The following is a 5129-nucleotide window of genomic DNA, read 5'->3' on the forward strand; positions in this document are numbered from 1 at the left end:
AAACACCCCAAAAACAACAGAATGAATTCGAACTGGATCAAAAGGGAGATCTAATGCTAAGAGGTGACACTCTAGCCTACCTACAGCTGCTAAAATCCACTTTACAATGCTCTTTTTCAGATGTTAAGGCTATCACAGTCCTAGACTACTGTCAGTGGGGACTCACCAGAGACTCAATCCATTTAGGGGCCCCGTAAATCGATTTTAAACTTCCACTCTCATCCATAGTGTTCTGCACCCTGGGTGTTTGGAATTTAGGTCAGTTGCCATTCTTTATTCTGGGGTTCGATTTCATTTGTACGGTCCTTGGATCAGCGAGGTTGGTGAGCTTCTTCCACGTGGACCTAGCTGAGTCTTCTGACCATCAATTGTTTGTGTGCTGCTCTGTACTTTCTCGTGTGTGTGTGTGTGTGTGTGTGTGTGTGTGTGTGTGTGTGTAGGGTATTTTAGAAGTTGGAATAATTCCACTGGGATATATAATATATATATATATATATGATGGGGCAGGAACTCTCTTTGTTTAATAAAATAATAATAATAGCAATCATCATCATTAACACCTATTGGTGTGCTACAATGTATTATTACCTGGTGAGGTAGGTGTTATTATTATCTGCATTTCTGTTCCAATCCAGGGCTGAATCCTGAAAAAGGTGAGAACTCTGTATGAAGGATCAGGTATCAGGCATAAAAGAACAAAAAAATCGTATCATTGTGAATGAGGGGGAGTGCATATTGGGGACCCAAGACCCATCTGTAAGCAACTGGACATCCCCTTACAGAAGGGTGGTGGGGAGGAGATGAGCCAGTCAGGGTGCAGTGTAGCAATGATGAAACATACAACTTTGCTCTAGTTCCTAAATGCTTCCTCCCCCCAATGATCCCAATTCTCCTTACAAATCTGGCTAGACCAGAGGATGTACACTGGATGGGAGCTGGAAACACGGGAATACAGGACGGATGATCCCTTCAGGGCCAGTGCCGAGAGTGGCAATACCGGGAAGGTGGAGGGAAGGTGGGGGTGGAAGTGGGGGACCAGTTTTAAGGATCTACATATAAGCTCCTCCCTGGAAGATGGACAGTGGAGGGGTAGGTGAGGGGAGACGTCGAACAGTGTAAGATATGACAAAATAATAATTTATAAATTGTCAAGGGTTTGTGAGGGAGGGGGAGAAGCATGGGGGAGAAATGAGGAGCTGATGCCAGGGGCTTAGGTGGAGAGCAAATGTTTTGAGAATGATGAGGACAAAGAATGTACAAATGTGCTTTACACAATTGTTGCATGTATGGATTGTGATAAGAGTTGTATGAGCCCCCAATAAAATAATTTAAAAAAAGAATGCATGGATATTAGAGACAGATGTATAAGGAGTGAATTCAATAGATTTGAGTCCACACAGAAACACCTCAGAAGAATAATCAGCCTGGGAAACCCCCCGGAAGGACAGTTCAACCTTGACATAGATGGGGTCACCATGAGTCAGTGTCCTCTCAATAGCAACTGGTTTTCACCTGCCGAAGCCCCAGAGTTCTATACTGACATCTGAACAGTGTAACCATTTCCCTCAGATAGTAAACTTTCATATCCTCATTAATCTATTTATTTCCTTGGACCTTCCTTCCAAATCTAGCTCTGGGACTCCCTTTGAAGCACCAAATAGTCTTAATATCTCTACCAGCTGCTTGGAGCACACTCTCTTCTACCCATCTCTGTGCAGTGGGAAGGCAGCTGCAGAGAGCTGCCAATGTATTTTGTCACCTCATCCCCACCCCTCCTCCACACCGTGCCCATCCCAACAATCCTCAGAAAAGAAACCCACCTGGAATAGACCGTTCAAGTTTTAAATATCTTTTCCCCGCACCCCCAAACACACACATGCTCCTACACCCCAGTTTGCATTGCCTCTCTTTTTCTCTTCTCATCACCGGTATTAAAAAAAGCTTGAGGGTGTTGGCCTAGGGAAAGGGGCCCAAGAAGGCCGACTAGCATTAATGAAGCCCATGGACCACCACGGGCTAAAAGGCATAAGCTGACGACAAACACTCGCCATTGAATCTGGAGAACCCAACCCTGTCTGATCTCCAACTGCCATCAGCTGTTGCACTTAGTCTCGGGGTAGAGATGCTAGGGACCTAGCCGGGGCGTTCCCAGATTTGGGAGTTCTGGACCCTGGCCATCTCTCCATTCTTTCTACTACAAAACATGGGCTGTAAAACAAATCCATGACCATGAGTGGGAAATCAACAATGTGTGTACCCTATCTTTTCTAACTCAGAATCACTCCACGTTCCCCCCACCTCTTCACTATACTTTATTGCAGGTGTTCGTTATCTCCGGTGTGGACTAGAGACACTGTCTCTGGGTCTTCTGCCTCTAGACTAGGTTGCTTGTCCTCAACACTGGCTGTAGGACTTCCTAAAATCAGATTCAATGGCCCAACCCATCTTGTTTTTATTTTAGTTGGAAGTTATTTTGATCTTATATTTAATATTCAAGGTAGCACTTATTTATTATAAAAGTACCAACAGTAAATAGAAACACAAAGTAGAAACCCTTCTGATTCCATTCTAAACATTCCCTAAAGCTAATCACAGTTGTTCATTTATTTTCTATCCTACCATACTCTTTCCTATGCATATATCATAACAGATATATTCTCAGAAATAACTACATGCACACCCCTTTGTGCACCCACACAGACACACACTTAGGTGAATACATTTAAGTAATGGAGAAATCTTTCCATGTCAATACGCATCCCTTGACTTTCCCAATACAATACCCTTTACTTTTAAAGGTTGTGAAATAGCTCATTTATTTTATGCATTTACTGATATTTACTTAGTCAATTCCCTATTGATGAACATTGACATTGTTAACAGTTATTATCACTGCTACAGAACATGGGCCTCAATGCATAATCCTTTATGTAGACCTAGGCATATTTCTTTTAGATTTTTCAAATATCTAGCTATCGTTTCAGATCCTTAGCATCTAAAACAATTTGAAAGATTTTGTAAGTAATGTGCATTTTTATATTTACAATTTCAAAATGATAAATATTGCTAAATTATAGTGGAAAAGAGTAGTGCCCTATGTGTCCCCACTGATGCTTTCAATGTCAATTTTTCATATGCAACATTCTTTAACTCCTTTACCTGTGCTATAAAAATAAAAAACCAAACTCACTGCCATTGAGTTAATTCTAACACATAGTGGCACCTATTGGGCAATGTAGAATTGCCCCTGGGAACTTCTGAGACTGAAGCTCTTTATAGGAGTAGAAAGTCCAGTCTCTCTCCTGAGGAGTTACTGGTGGTTTCAAACTGCTGACCTTGTGGTTCATTTGTAGCCCAACACATAACCACTGTGCCACCAGGCCCATGATCACCTTTATGCTCTTGAATAATTTACTGTGTTCTCTAGCATTAGTAATAGTCATATTGTTCATTTCTTTGATTGTATATATGTGCATGTGTAGTTATGTATGTTTGTGTCTGTGTGTATATGTATGTATGTATCTAAGTCACCCCCCAATTCAACAGCATTGAACATGGGTTTTATATGCATTCAAATTCTTTGTACATCGCAATTGTTATTTTATTGTATTTTGTTCTGGGAAATCTCTTCTATAGAATTCTGTTATTTTTTCTGATGAGGATTGACATACCTGCTCTATCCCCAGATTGCCGGACAACTGTCACTTATCATTTGGGGACTTCCGTTCACATAAACCTGAATATTGCTTTTCCTTCTTGCTAGTTTCAACCCCATGTTTCTTGATCATGTCTTAATTTACCCACTCTCAATTTATTGTAGTGTGTCCTTCTGTACTTTGCTGAGGGATAATTCATTAAATATAAGAAATTTGGAGAATTTGTTGTCTTAAGATATCTTTATTTTGCCCCAATAATAGTTACTAGTTCAGCAAAGTACAGAATATTTTAGCAAAATAATTTTCCTTCAGAATTCTGAAGGTATTACCCTATATTTATGTAAGGAACACACACCTTCTCCATTATTTGAAAATGTCACTTTTCCTTTGCAAGGTTCAAATGTGTGCTATGACAATTAAAAAATTGTTGCTGTAAAAATTTAGCATACCACACTTCCAAAACCTGCCTCTTGGAGGGAAGATGGATGTGTGATGGAGTAAACATTTTTAATATGGCTCTTCTATCTATGTCTCTCTACCTCTAGCCAAATCTTTTGGTTGTAGTATGCCCACAGGGAGTGTACAACACAAACAGAAGGGATCGGTCAGTCACCTTTGCCACCTCTCTGGCTGGAAGTCTGAGCTGTCTCCGTAAGAAGACAGAGAAAGCCCAGGCCCATAGGAAGAAGAGCCACTGATGCAGTGCACCACATTTGTGATCCCTGTCCCGAGTGCTAGAGGCCCAGACCGGAGACACGGAGGCTGAGTGAGGCAAGGATATCTTGAAAAGGCGTAGAGGAGCAGGACCAAGATGACGAGACTGGGAGGCAAAGCAGTGGACTGACTTCATGGCCCTTGGAGGCAGTGACCAGTGGACCCCGTGACTGCGAGGCTGATGTCTGGACTTGGTTATTGGCTAAGGAGAGGTGTTGTATGGACCAATGGCCGTACCTTTCATGTTTTCTGCTCCTGGCATTTGGTAGCCTATTAGCTTCCCAAGTAAATCCAGTAGTTATAAATATTGTCTGTGAGTTCTGGGTGCCCATTGCAACAAAGCAGCAAATCTAGCAGGGAAGTAGAGTGCTGTGGGTGAGACCCTAGGCGTTAGTGTAGCTAAAGATGGAGAACGGCAGTAGCGAAGCCAGAGGAGGCCAGATGTGCCCACTTACGTGCCACTGTTATATTTTTCTCATTCTGGTTAGCCAAATATATGTCGACCATGCATTTTATTGGGGTAAAAATAAAGTACAACTGTTGCTTCTAGCTTCCAATATTGCTGTTGAACAATCCAATGCTTTCTGCCCTTATGTCCATGTGATCTGACTGTTTTCTTCTTTAAAATAGTTGATTTATTCAAGGTGTTCTGAAATTTCATGATTTTGTACTTGTGTGATTTTGGTTGTTATCATTATTACTGTTTGCCCACCATGCTCAGTCCATTCAGGGTGAAAACTCATTTTTCCCATGATGTTT

The sequence above is a fragment of the Echinops telfairi genome, unplaced genomic scaffold (genome assembly GCF_000313985.2).
Source record: "Echinops telfairi isolate 266 unplaced genomic scaffold, ASM31398v2 ScPeMD7_8;HRSCAF=38, whole genome shotgun sequence".
Lineage (NCBI taxonomy): Eukaryota > Metazoa > Chordata > Mammalia > Afrosoricida > Tenrecidae > Echinops > Echinops telfairi.